Source organism: Armigeres subalbatus, chromosome 1, assembly GCF_024139115.2.
Source record: "Armigeres subalbatus isolate Guangzhou_Male chromosome 1, GZ_Asu_2, whole genome shotgun sequence".
Classification (NCBI taxonomy): domain Eukaryota; kingdom Metazoa; phylum Arthropoda; class Insecta; order Diptera; family Culicidae; genus Armigeres; species Armigeres subalbatus.
The window spans coordinates 125,704,409-125,717,486 of NC_085139.1; the positions used below are offsets into that span (position 1 = coordinate 125,704,409).

At 43.5% G+C, this 13,078-nt stretch overlaps 2 protein-coding genes across 3 annotated transcripts in view; one reads left to right on the plus strand and one right to left on the minus strand.

Annotated features, from left to right (window-relative positions):
* The window catches only part of LOC134206080 (glucose-dependent insulinotropic receptor-like), a 55,348-nt gene extending 46,123 nt beyond the window's left edge, over positions 1-9,225 (minus strand). The window contains 1 exon segment of the mRNA XM_062681778.1: positions 8,535-9,225. The gene's annotated coding sequence lies outside the window, so the exon portion shown is untranslated.
* LOC134206085 (putative uncharacterized protein DDB_G0274535) overlaps positions 1-13,078 on the plus strand; it is a 240,909-nt gene that overhangs the window by 214,125 nt on the left and 13,706 nt on the right. The window lies entirely within an intron of this gene.

The window sequence follows — 13,078 nt, forward strand, 5'->3', positions numbered from 1 at the left end:
CAAGAGGCTCAGAAGCCTCCTTTCAAGAGCTCAAGCCTCCTTTCAAGAGGCTCAGAGCCTCCTTTCAAGAGGCCTGGAAGCCTCCTTTCAAGAGGCCTGGAAGCCTCCTTTCAAGAGGCTCAGAAGCCTCCTTTCAAGAGGCTCAAGCCTCCTTTCAAGAGGCCTGGAAGCCTCCTTTCAAGAGGCCTGGAAGCCTACTTTCAAGAGGCCTGGAAGCCTCCTTTCAAGAGGCTTGGAAGCCTCCTTTCAAGAGGCTCGGAAGCCTCCTTTCAAGAGGCCTGGAAGCCTCCTTTCAAGAGGCTCGGAAGCCTCCTTTCAAGAGGCTTGGAAGCCTCCTTTCAAGAAGCTTGGAAGCCTCCTTTCAAGAGGCTCAAGCCTCCTTTCAAGAGGCCTGGAAGCCTCCATTCAAGAGGCTGAAAGCCTCCTTTCAAGAGGCTCAGAAGCCTCCTTTCAAGAGGCTCGGAAGCCTCCTTTCAAGAGGCTCGGAAGCCTCCTTTCAAGAGGCTCGGAAGCCTCCTTTCAAGAGGCTCGGAAGCCTCCTTTCAAGAGGCTCGGAAGCCTCCTTTCAAGAGGCTCGGAAGCCTCCTTTCAAGAGGCTCGGAACCCAGACAACCACACATCGCATAAGAATGCACGATCAAAATCGTTTACCGATCCAAGTTTCATCAGATTCGCATTGTTGTGCAAAGCTCATCAGTTTATTTATAAATTTTCCCGCACAGTAGGCTATTTTACGAGTTTATTCCAGCTTCATTTGTTGACATCGCATATTCCTGCAAACAAACTCAAATTAAATCGGATTATCTGTCAAACAGAGTTTGTTATCACAAACTACATCGCAATGTATAACGAACAAACTCGCATAAAAATCGTGCATATCGCATACACTGCCGTGCAACGTCGGATAAGAAATACACATATATCGCCTCCACTTTTGTACGTAAAAAGTGTTTTCGCGACTGGTAAGCGATGAAATTTGTGCGCATAGGCATCGCATAACAGAAAAACAATTCTATTATGCATGCATTCTGGTTGTCTGGGAAGCCTCCTTTCAAGAGGCTCGGAAGCCTCCTTTCAAGAGGCTCGGAAGCCTCCTTTCAAGAGGCTCGGAAGCCTCCTTTCAAGAGGCTCGGAAGCCTCCTTTCAAGAGGCTCGGAAGCCTCCTTTCAAGAGGCTCGGAAGCCTCCTTTCAAGAGGCTCGGAAGCCTCCTTTCAAGAGGCTCGGAAGCCTCCTTTCAAGAGGCTCAGAAGCCTCCTTTCAAGAGGCTCGGACGCCTCCTTTCAAGAGGCTCGGAAGCCTCCTTTCAAGAGGCTCGGACGCCTCCTTTCAAGAGGCTCGCAAGCCTCCTTTCAAGAGGCTCGGAAGCCTCCTTTCAAGAGGCTCGGAAGCCTCCTTTCAAGAGGCTCGGAAGCCTCCTTTCAAGAGGCTCGGAAGCCTCCTTTCAAGAGGCCTGGAAGCCTCCTTTCAAGAGGCTCAGAAGCCTCCTTTCAAGAGGCTCAGGAAGCCTCCTTTCAAGAGGCTCGGAAGCCTCCTTTCAAGAGGCTGGAAGCCTCCTTTCAAGAGGCCTGGAAGCCTCCTTTCAAGAGGCTCGAAGCCTCCTTTCAAGAGGCTCAGAAGCCTCCTTTCAAGAGGCTCAGAAGCCTCCTTTCAAGAGGCTCAGGCCTCCTTTCAAGAGGCTCAGGAAGCCTCCTTTCAAGAGGCTCAGGAAGCCTCCTTTCAAGAGGCTCGGAAGCCTCCTTTCAAGAGGCTCCAAGCCTCCTTTCAAGAGGCTCAAGCCTCCTTTCAAGAGGCTCAGAGCCTCCTTTCAAGAGGCTCAGAAGCCTCCTTTCAAGAGGCACGGAAGCCTCCTTTCCAAGAGGCACAGAGCCTCTTTTCAAGAGGCACGGAAGCCTCCTTTCAAGAGGCACAGAAGCCTCCTTTCAAGAGGCACATAAGCCTCCTTTCAAGAGGCACGGAAGCCTCCTTTCAAGAGGCGCGGAAGCCTTCTTTCAAGAGGCTGGAAGCCTCCTTTCAAGAGGCTCAGAGCCTCCTTACAAGAGGCTCTGAAGCCACCTTTCAAGAGCCTCAGAAGCCTCCTTTCAAGAGGCTCTGAAGCCTCCTTTCAAGAGGCTCGGAAGCCTCCTTTCAAGAGGCTCGGAAGCCTCCTTTCAAGAGGCTCGGAAGCCTCCTTTCAAGAGGCTCGGAAGCCTTCTTTCAAGAGGCTCGGAAGCCTCCTCCAAGAGGTTCGGAAGCCTCTTCCTTTCAAGAGGCTCGGAAGCCTCCTTTCAAGAGGCTCGGAAGCCTCCTCCTTTCAAGAGGCTCGGAAGCCGCCTCCTTTCAAGAGGCTCGAAAGCCTCCTATCAAGAGGCTCAGAAGCCTCCTATCAAGAGGCTCGGAAGCCTCCTTTCAAGAGGCTCGGAAGCCTCCTTTCAAGAGGCTCAAGCCTCCTCTCAAGGGGCTCAGAAGCCTCCTATCAAGAGGCTCGGAAGCCTCCGTTCAAGAGGCTCGGAAGCCTCCTTTCAAGAGGCTCAGAAGCCTCCTTTCAAGAGGCTCGGAAGCCTCCTTTCAAGAGGCCCGGAAGCCACCTATCAAGAGGCGCAGAAGCCACCTTGCAAGAGGCCTCAGGAAGCCTCCTTTCAAGAGGCCTGGAAGTATCCTTTCAAGAGGCTCAAAAGCCTCCTTTCAAGAGGCTCGGAAGCCTCCTTTCAAGAGGCTCGGAAGCCTCCTTTCAAGAGGCTCGGAAGCCTCCTTTCAAGAGGCTCGGAAGCCTCCTTTCAAGAGGCTCGGAAGCCTCCTTTCAAGAGGCACGGAAGCCTCCTTTCAAGAGGCACGGAAGCCTCCTTTCAAGAGGCACGGAAGCCTCCTTTCAAGAGGCACGGAAGCCTCCTTTCAAGAGGCACGGAAGCCTCCTTTCAAGAGGCTCGGAAGCCTCCTTTCAAGAGGCTCGGAAGCCTCCTTTCAAGAGGCTCGGAAGCCTCCTTTCAAGAGGCTCGGAAGCCTCCTTTCAAGAGGCTCGGAAGCCTCCTTTCAAGAGGCTCGGAAGCCTCCTTTCAAGAGGCTCGGAAGCCTCCTTTCAAGAGGCTCGGAAGCCTCCTTTCAAATGGCTCGGATCTTCAAAGTCCTGTATGAAGCTTGATGTATAAACATAATTTGAATTGGAAAATTTCACGAAAAACCACAAATTGTAAACAAATGTTTGAATAGAACTATGTGAATAATTGAAAGCCACATATTCCGTTTGTTTTCAGGATCGTTTTTCATAAATAGGTTCAAGTGCCCAATAGTGGACTCCCAGCCAATAGTGGACCCTCCAGCCATTTTTGCAATATTACAGCACAATGTAAACATTTTGCCATGAAATTCCATCGGGAGAACCTACCTTACAGTCCTATGATTTAATTATATGCATTGGAAATGCTATGGAAAGTAAAATTAGGTGTTTTTTCCCAATTCTATAAAAAATAAGCCGGAGATTGTCCACTATAGGAATATCTGGGAGGGGGGGGGTTCGGTATTGGGAAGGAGAACGTCTCAAACGGAACATGAAAATCAAATGAAGTGTCGACTATAGGGAAGCAATTTCCTATTATGGACCCCCAGGTCTACTATAGGGCGAATTCAGTCAGTCTTTGAAATGTTAATTTCAACAAATAACGTCGTGTATTTGAGTGTTTTAAGTATGTATCGTGAAGAGGAGATGCAGAACTTATTATTAGATATCAAACAGAATTAATATGTTGAAAATTTCTACTCCTAATGACAGGAAGAGCCAAATTTCGCTACTAGGTGGCATTTTACCCTATTATTAGTTACGCTTATTTTCATTAGGGCGATAAAAATAGGGGGTACCTCAATGAACGCAAAAGTTCGAAGGGGTACCTCCCAAGAAAAAGGTTGAGAATCGCTGGCTTAGACGACTGACGCCACTAACAATGCAAATTCCAGAAATTTCCCGGTTAAATTATAAAGAATTTCCTTTGGGAATCTCGAAGAATTACCTGCGTAAATTTCCAAGGATTTCTTGTTGAAATCCACAAAATTTTAAGTTGAATTCAAATGTTTTGACGGGGAAGGGTCGTTTGTTTTTTGGCCGAATATGTCAATATGTCGTTCGGCCGAATAGGTCATTTGATTGAAAAGTCGTCTAATCGAATAGGTCATTTAACCAAAAAGGTCTAGATGGTCGTTTGGTAGAAAAGGGCCATTTGTCCGAAATGAACATATGGTGTTGTTGCTGAAAAAAAAATCGTTTGACCGAAAATGCTACTTGGCCTGACGAGGTGACATAAGGTCGAAAACGGTTTGCGACGTACGGGTGAAGATCATACGGCTGAACTGATAATTTGGCCGAAAAAGACGTTTGCTCCGATAGCTCATTTGTTCGAAAAAGGTGTTTGGCTGAACGGGTCGACGTTTTTTTGCCGTATAATCTGATCAGCCGAATAACATTTTTGGCCAAATTGCCCTTCCTGCTAAACTACCGTTTCGTTCAAATGGAATTTTCGATGACAAGGCCTATTCGACCAAACGACCTGTTAGGGCATACGGCTTGACTAGTTTGGTCGTACCGCCAAACAATTTTCCACATAATAACCGTATCGATGGCTGGAGATGGCTGGAGAGATATTCGATCCGCCATTGGTAGCACCGCAACCGCTGCACTTGGCACGGTGCCCCCGGATCAGAGAAACGACTGGTATGACGGCGAATGTGAGCAGTTAGTGGAAGAGAAGAATGCAGCATGGGCGAGATTGCTGCAACACCGCACGAGGGCGAACGAGGCACGATATAAACAGGCGCGGAACAGACAAAACTCGATTTTCCGGAGGAAAAAGCGCCAGCAGGAAGATCGAGACCGTGAAGAAACGGAGCAACTGTACCGCGCTAATAACACACGAAAGTTCTATGAGAAGTTAAACCGTTCACGTAAGGGCCACGTGCCACAGCCTGATATGTGTAAGGACATAAACGGGAACCTTCTTACGAACGAGCGTGAGGTGATCCAAAGGTGGCGGCAGCACTACGAAGAACACCTGAATGGCGATGTGGCAGACGAAGATGGCGGTATGGTGATGGACCTGGGAGAACGCGCGCAGGACATAATTCTACCGGCTCCGGATCTCCAGGAAATCCAGGAGGAGATTGGCCGGCTGAAGAACAACAAAGCCCCTGGGGTTGACCAACTACCAGGAGAGCTATTTAAACACGGTGGTGAGGCACTGACTAGAGCGCTGCACTGGGTCATTACCAAGATTTGGGAGGAGGAAGTTTTGCCGCAGGAGTGGATGGAAGGTGTCGTGTGTCCCATCTACAAAAAGGGCGATAAGCTGGATTGTAGCAACTACCGCGCAATCACATTGCTGAACGCCGCCTACAAGGTACTCTCCCAAATTTTATGCCGTCGACTAGCACCAACTGCAAGGGAGTTCGTGGGGCAGTACCAGGCGGGTTTTATGGGCGAACGCTCCACCACGGACCAGGTGTTCGCCATTCGCCAAGTACTGCAGAAATGCCGCGAATACAACGTGCCCACACATCATCTATTCATCGACTTCAAAGCCGCATATGATACAATCGATCGGGACCAGCTATGGCAGCTAATGCACGAACACGGTTTTCCGGATAAACTGACACGGTTGATCAAAGCGACGATGGATCGAGTGATGTGCGTAGTTCGAGTTTCAGGGGCATTCTCGAGTCCCTTCGAAACCCGCAGAGGGTTACGGCAAGGTGATGGTCTTTCATGTTTGCTATTCAACATCGCTTTGGAAGGGGTAATACGAAGAGCAGGTATTAACACGAGTGGTACAATTTTCAATAAGTCCGTCCAGCTATTTGGTTTCGCCGACGACATAGATATTATGGCACGTAACTTTGAGGAGATGGAGGAAGCCTACATCAGACTGAAGAGGGAAGCTAAGCGGATCGGACTAGTCATCAACACGTCGAAGACGAAGTACATGATAGGAAGAGGTTCAAGAGAAGACAATGTGAGCCACCCACCGCGAGTTTGCATCGGTGGTGACGAAATCGAGGTGGTAGAAGAATTTGTGTACTTGGGCTCACTGGTGACTGCCGAAAATGACACCAGCAGAGAAATTCGGAGACGCATAGTGGCTGGAAATCGTACGTACTTTGGACTCCGCAAGACGCTCCGATCGAATAGAGTTCGCCGCCGTACCAAACTAACAATCTACAGAACGCTAATTAGACCGGTAGTCCTCTACGGACACGAGACCTGGACGATGCTCGTGGAGGACCAACGCGCACTTGGAGTTTTCGAAAGGAAAGTGCTGCGTACCATCTATGGTGGGGTGCAGATGGCGGACGGTACGTGGAGGAGGCGAATGAACCACGAATTGCATCAGCTGTTGGGAGAACCATCCATCGTTCACACCGCGAAAATCGGACGACTGCGATGGGCCGGGCACGTAGCCAGAATGTCGGACAGTAACCCGGTGAAAATGGTTCTCGACAACGATCCGACGGGCACAAGAAGGCGAGGTGCGCAGCGGGCAAGGTGGATCGATCAGGTGGAAGATGACTTGCGGACCCTCCGTAGACTGCGTGGTTGGCGACGTGTAGCCATGGACCGAGCCGAATGGAGAAGACTCTTATATACCGCACAGGCCACTTCGGCCTTAGTCTGATTAAATAATAACCGTATCGGACAAATGGAATTCGGCTAGATAGCTTTCGGCCTCACGTATTATTCAACCATGTGATATTCGGTCAAATTACTTTCAAACAAACGACCCTTCGTCTTTTGAAAATTTTCTCGTAGAATTTCCAAAGAATTACTAATAGACAACATACGGAATTTCACGTAGAAATCCAAAGAAATTACGTAAAAAGTCCAGTTGAAAACGTTGGAAACAGTTTTTGTGAAACATTAAAATAATCACAAGGAAATTCTGTTAAATACGAAGCATGCATGCCAAGTGGCATAGGCAAACTCTTAAACAATTTTCCGTGAAATTTTCAAAGAAATTCCCGTGAAAATTTTAGAGCAATTCCTGTTGAAAATTCGAAAAACTTGGAAAAATTTCCTGGGACAGCTCATTAGATTTTTCCGGGGAAATTAAAAGATTTTTTTAAAAAGACAGAATCACCGTCTTCGACCAGAGGTCGCACAGACTGAACACTTAACATCTAGCATGAGACAACGGACAGGACATTCACACAACACCCAGTGGACCAGTGGAGAGCTTTTCGCTTTACGAAAAGTTTTCTCCTTACCGGGGCGGGAATCGAACCCACACTCCACAGCATTTTCCCGTTAATGTCTTAAAATATCTTGAAAAAAAAACTTTACGTTACGAACGTAATAAAAAAAATCGCCAAGCCATCGCCGACCAAAATGATGACAAACGTTACCGCCGACGATTTTCGGATCGGCGCTGACCTCTAACGATAGTCAGAATCCATAAACGGACCAACGGGATATTTTATTAGATGTTATATAACCAAAATAAAGATTATTTGAGCAAAAGTTAAATTTTCAGCAATAACAAAAAAAGGCTCGATTATCCGGAGTGAAATTTTTTTCAACACTCCGGATAATCGAGTCTGGCCTGTACTGAAGATAGGGCCACTTCGGATCAATCGGACTGAGGACTAATGAGTTTGAGTTTTTCAAAATTGAATCTAAACATGTCGTGTAACATCACAACTACTGAAGCGAGAAAGACGTCTCCCACATCTGGACGTAGGGACCGAAAATTACGGCTGAAAGAACGAGTGACAAGGAATTTTCTGTAAATGTCAAAGGTGCTATCTGATATTGATCACAGGAACTTTACTATAAAATCCATAAGGAATTTTATAGTAAAAGGACTGACAAAATGGGATGGGAGCCATGTTTCACTCATACGTGCGATGCGACGCGACAGTGCAATTTGACAGCCTGTTGATAATGATTGTTATTCTTTTACATAAGTCGCGTCGCGTCGCATCACTCGTTGCGTTTACTCTGGCTTGCCCCTAAGCGATAGCAATAAGTTTTTACCATGATGAATAGGAATCAACATCGTAGTCACGAATCAAACAACAGACTTGTCATGTAGAAGAAGACGGTAACCGATGTCTGTAAATCTATAGCTTCACACAAATTGCTTTATGTCCAATGCCTGTAATCTTTATGATGTCTGTATGCAAGGCATGTCTGAATATCTGTCATCTCTAAGTTATTGTGCTTTCCACAGAAATGAAACATGCAATCGTAAGATTGTTAGTTCCAACTCCAATTAGTTGAGAAATGTGAGTAAACTAATTATACAGAGCTTGGCGATGCTGTGCGTCTGTCAACTGATACACGTTATGAGAGGCCATGTGCCAGTTAGGGTTTTGTATACAAATGTTTGATATACAAAAAGTTTAGCAAATTTTGAAATTATTTTAATAAAAGTAAACAAACTTTAAACATCACGTAACCCTGAAACACTAATACATTTGATTTAAATATTAAAATACACGATCGTTAATACCAAAATACAAAATATATCAGTAATGTTCTCCTAAAAAGTTATTAATAATTGTAAGACATATGGCTTACCGTTTGATGCTTGGATTGTGTATTTTTGATCTCTAATTTCTCAGCCAGCAACCATGAATCATTCAAAATCTCTTTCAGAAATCATCGATTGATAATGAAGAAGCGTGTTAATCGAACCGAACCACAAGAGGGTAAAAGCTCAGCCAACTAATTATCAACGTTTTCCTTTGGGATTCATTTTAACCCCGATTAGCATTCAACAGTTCACCACTTTTTTCCTCGTTTCTTCGCAGAAGGTTTTTTTTCAGCACTTTAATTAGTATCTATTTTATGGGTTTTCTATTCTTCCTGCAGGCGTTTGCAAAATTGGAGAGCGAAATTAGGAAAACCTCATAAAATCACCCTTCGCATGATTGAACACTTTGGCTTCGCCTTGAACTCAACACTGCGCGCTGTCATTTGACCACCAACATTGCTGCCCCAGTTCGATTTCGGCAGACGGAAATAAGCTATCCTATCGCTTGTTAGTGTATTAAACTGTGCTTCTCACTACACGTTTCGTTCGATTCATGGGAATCGGGATGTGCGTTTCACTTAGATACTTCTACTGAGAAAAACTGTTTTAGTTTGGGGTGGTGCTTTCCACCGTACCGGCGACGTATCAAACTATTCGCATCGCACGTTTCCCGTTCCTGTGATGCGCTGCTGGTGAGCCGCTTCTGTTCACCGCCGTAGGAAAACGTTTGCCATAAATCACGCAAGACACAATGCTCACCGTTTAACAGCTCGATGATTACTAATTAATAATTGGAGGTTCACTTGTACGGTGCGGCGCGCATTTTCGCCGCGGGAAGCCGGGTAGCTTATGCGATACCCGGTATCTGATGTTTGCATTAGGTGGTGCGTCGTGCCAATAATCGAAATTTGTCACAAATTTGTGGTAGACGACGTGATCAATATACATATAAAGTTTGTAGTGCTGTGGATTACTTGAAATTATTTGAGTCCTTCGAGACAATCCTCATTGAATTATGGACTGCAAGAAAACAAACACAAACAATTCCTATCCAGATAAAACCTAATAAGACTGTATACCACTTTGTTCAGATAATCTTTTTATGAAAACATCCCACATGGCAAATATCGTGTAGCGCTAACTACAAATTGATAAGCTTGCACACTTCGTCTCGCTGTTCGCAGACCACACCTTATTCGTCAGAGTGCGTAGACTGTGCTTCATCATTCACCCGGTAGGCAACGGAACATGTCATAAATGGACCTCCCGGATTAAAAATGCCCTTCTGCTTAAAATTTTTGTTGAACAGTTGGACATAATATGTTTTGATTTTAAGGAAACTTTCGTCGGATAATATCGGAGGAACAATTGATGCATATAAAACTCCAGTTAGTCCAGATTTATCTTTTCTTAAAAAGTCAAATTATGAAATCTCAAAATAGTTTGAAATTCTCAACTCTCGATTAACGTTGTGTGGAAAACTTCCTGTTTGTTCTCTTTTGTATGACGAAATGCCGTCATAATCCAGGCGTATATATTTCTTATCGGCGATATATTATCTATCTTATATACTAGTGGGCAAGCTACAATTTAATCGGTTTAGCTAAAAATTTGATGAATGCAGGACGACAAATATTGAATTGAAATGCGTTTCGCTCAATAGTGAGCCTATTATGCAGGATGATTTGATTTGTATTTTAATTGAAAAAATAAAATAGGAAAATAGGAAAAACATCCTTAACTTCCTTAATTAGAAATCGGCATTTAAATAATTATAGACAATGTCACATGATGGTAATGGTGATTGAATGGTGCCTCTCATCCCAGTGGACCTGGGTTCGACATCGATCCCAGATACCGCCGTCTCCATTTTCCAAGACGAAAAATGTTTGTTGATGCTTTCGCATGGGTAGGAGATAAAACCATAAAAGTGCAGAAACTTTCAATTATTCAATTATTCAAAAACATTACATTGTAAGCTAGCTAATTCTCCGAAATTTTCTACCTGCTAGTTTATTAGTATTATAATTCATAATATTTTATGTCAAACAAAAGTTCAATGGGGATCATCTTTACTTATCCACATTTGTAATAGAAGCATAGTATGAAATGAATAAAAATAAATTGAACATTTGTGGATATGACTCTTTTGTGTTGTTTGCGTATGGCATCGTAATGGATGGATCATATTTTACTAAAATTACAAATCACAACTACAAGTTGTGATACTCTTCGTACACATTTCCATTTAGCTGCGTTTTTGTCAAATAAGACAGTCATTCTTAATAAAACATTACTTCTCGATCATTCGGTTCCACAATAATACTGATTTATTATGACTTTGTAGTGATTGTTAGCTAAATTGGGCACGATCTTACCCCAACTATTGAACGCCATTAGCCAAAAAGTTAAATTAAATATGTCAAAATATTGACTAAGATAGTAAAACGAGATTAAATGTTTGACGGGAAAGGTAACGAACAACTGAATAAAACGCGCTACAGCTAAGTAAAGTCCTATAAGCAAAAGTTTATTGTAGTAGGGGAACTCAGTTTAAAATGCGCCAGTCAACTAATATGCACCATCGCAATTTCTGAGTTAGTAGACTGAATTTAGTTACAAAACCGAAGGCAGTTGACGTCCAAACATGTTATCGGATCACTATATCAAAAATATTTGTTAAGACAACTATAATGATATTTGAAAAAATAAAATTTTGTTCTTCCCCCTTTTGATAAAACCGCTAAGGGTTTTTCACTAGATAAAGACATCTTCTCGGTAAGCTTAACATATATCCCGAAGAACAAATTTGTAATGTTTGTGTCAAGTTACTAAAAAGTTAACTTTACTGCATTTTTCACAGACAAACACACATTTTAATAAACACTTGGCATGCAGACCAAAACGCGACCACCAGATGTGCTTGACTCTGGAAGTCATAGTTTGACAATGACTAAGGGTCATTTGGCCTAAACCCATTCGGCCGAATGCCACTAGGCCGAAACCTATCTGGCCGAAAGGGTCATTTGGCCGAAAGGGTCATTTGGCCGAAAGGGTCATTAGGTGCCACTAGGCCGAAACCGAATCTAGCCGAAAGGGTCCTTTGGCCGAAAGGGTCATTAGGCCGAAAGAGTCATTAGACCAAAAGGGTCATTTGGCCGAAAGGGTCATTTAGCCGAATAGATCATTTGAAAAGTGAGAAATTAGGAATGAGAAGAGAGACGTCTCACTTCTCACTCATTTCTCACTTCTCACTGTGAAAAGTGAGTAGTGCGAAGTGGGTAGTGAGACGTCTCACTACTCATTTTGCGCTTCTCACTTTTTACAGTGAGAAGAGAAAAATGAAGAGTGAGAAGTGAGACGTCTCTCTTCTCATTCCTAATTTCTCACTTTTCAAATGAACTATTCGGCCAAATGTCCTATTCGGCCAAATGACCCTTTCGGCCAAATGACATCATATTGATCTTTGGTTATTCGTATAGCCTAAAGGCCTTACTCCAGGGATTCTTGAATGATCAAAAACCTATGCTGTGGATACATTATATTTTGGAGACTCCCATCACGGGAGACAACTTCCTCCTCCTTCCTCCTTTTGTTTTATTCTTTCAAAAATTCAATTAGTATTTCCATCGGAAACTATTGAAAGAAGAAATTCCGAGAGAGTTTCTGAAGGAATCTCGGAGACCTTTCGAAGAAACTTTTAAAGAAATTCCTTGGAAAATATCGGAAGGAATTCTTGGCGGATTTTTCAAATTATTCAAGGAAAAAATCTTGAGGAGTTCTCAAATGAATCTTTGGAGGTGTTTTTGAAGAAGTTCCTTGAGGGTTTTGTGCAGAAATTTCCAAATGAATTTTCGAAGGCATTTTTAAAAGAGAACCTGAATGAATGCTAAAAGAGTTTTTGAAGGTATTTCTTAAAGACTTTCCAAAAGAATTCCTAAAGAAATTTCCACAGGAATCCACATAGGAGTTTTTGAAGGAACTTTATCAAGAATTTCCGGAGAAATTCTGAAAGGAATTTAATTAAAAAAAAAAATCCTAATAGAATTTCAGAGGAAATGCCTACTGGTATTTCTAAAGTAATCCTTAGATCTCTCCAGGAATTATTCCTTTGGATTTTTTCCAGTAATTGATTTGCAATTTCCCTCAGAATTTTTTTGGAGATTCGTCCAGGAATTCCCTTAGGAAATTGCCTCAAGGAGTTCTACAAATACTCCTCCTGTAACGAATTCCAGAAAGTATTTAGGAAATTCTTCAAGATATTCACTGGAATGTACCTCAGGAATTAGTTCGGAATTTTCTCCACGAATTCCTTCAGGCATTTGTTGGGGAAAATCGTTAAGGTATTCTTCCAAAAATACCTTCAGAAATTCTTCTAAGAACTCTTTTAGAATTACGTGCAAAGCTCTAGGACGAAATTTTCTTAAGAACTCCTGAACAAGTTCCTGAAAGAATACCCGAAGAAATTCCTGAAGGAGTTTTCGAAGTAACTCCTGAAAGAACTTCCGACAGTCCTAGACAGTGTTGGGAAATCGAAATTGCTGCCGTGCAGCACATTAGCGGGTTGAAATCGCTGTTATTTTGCCTG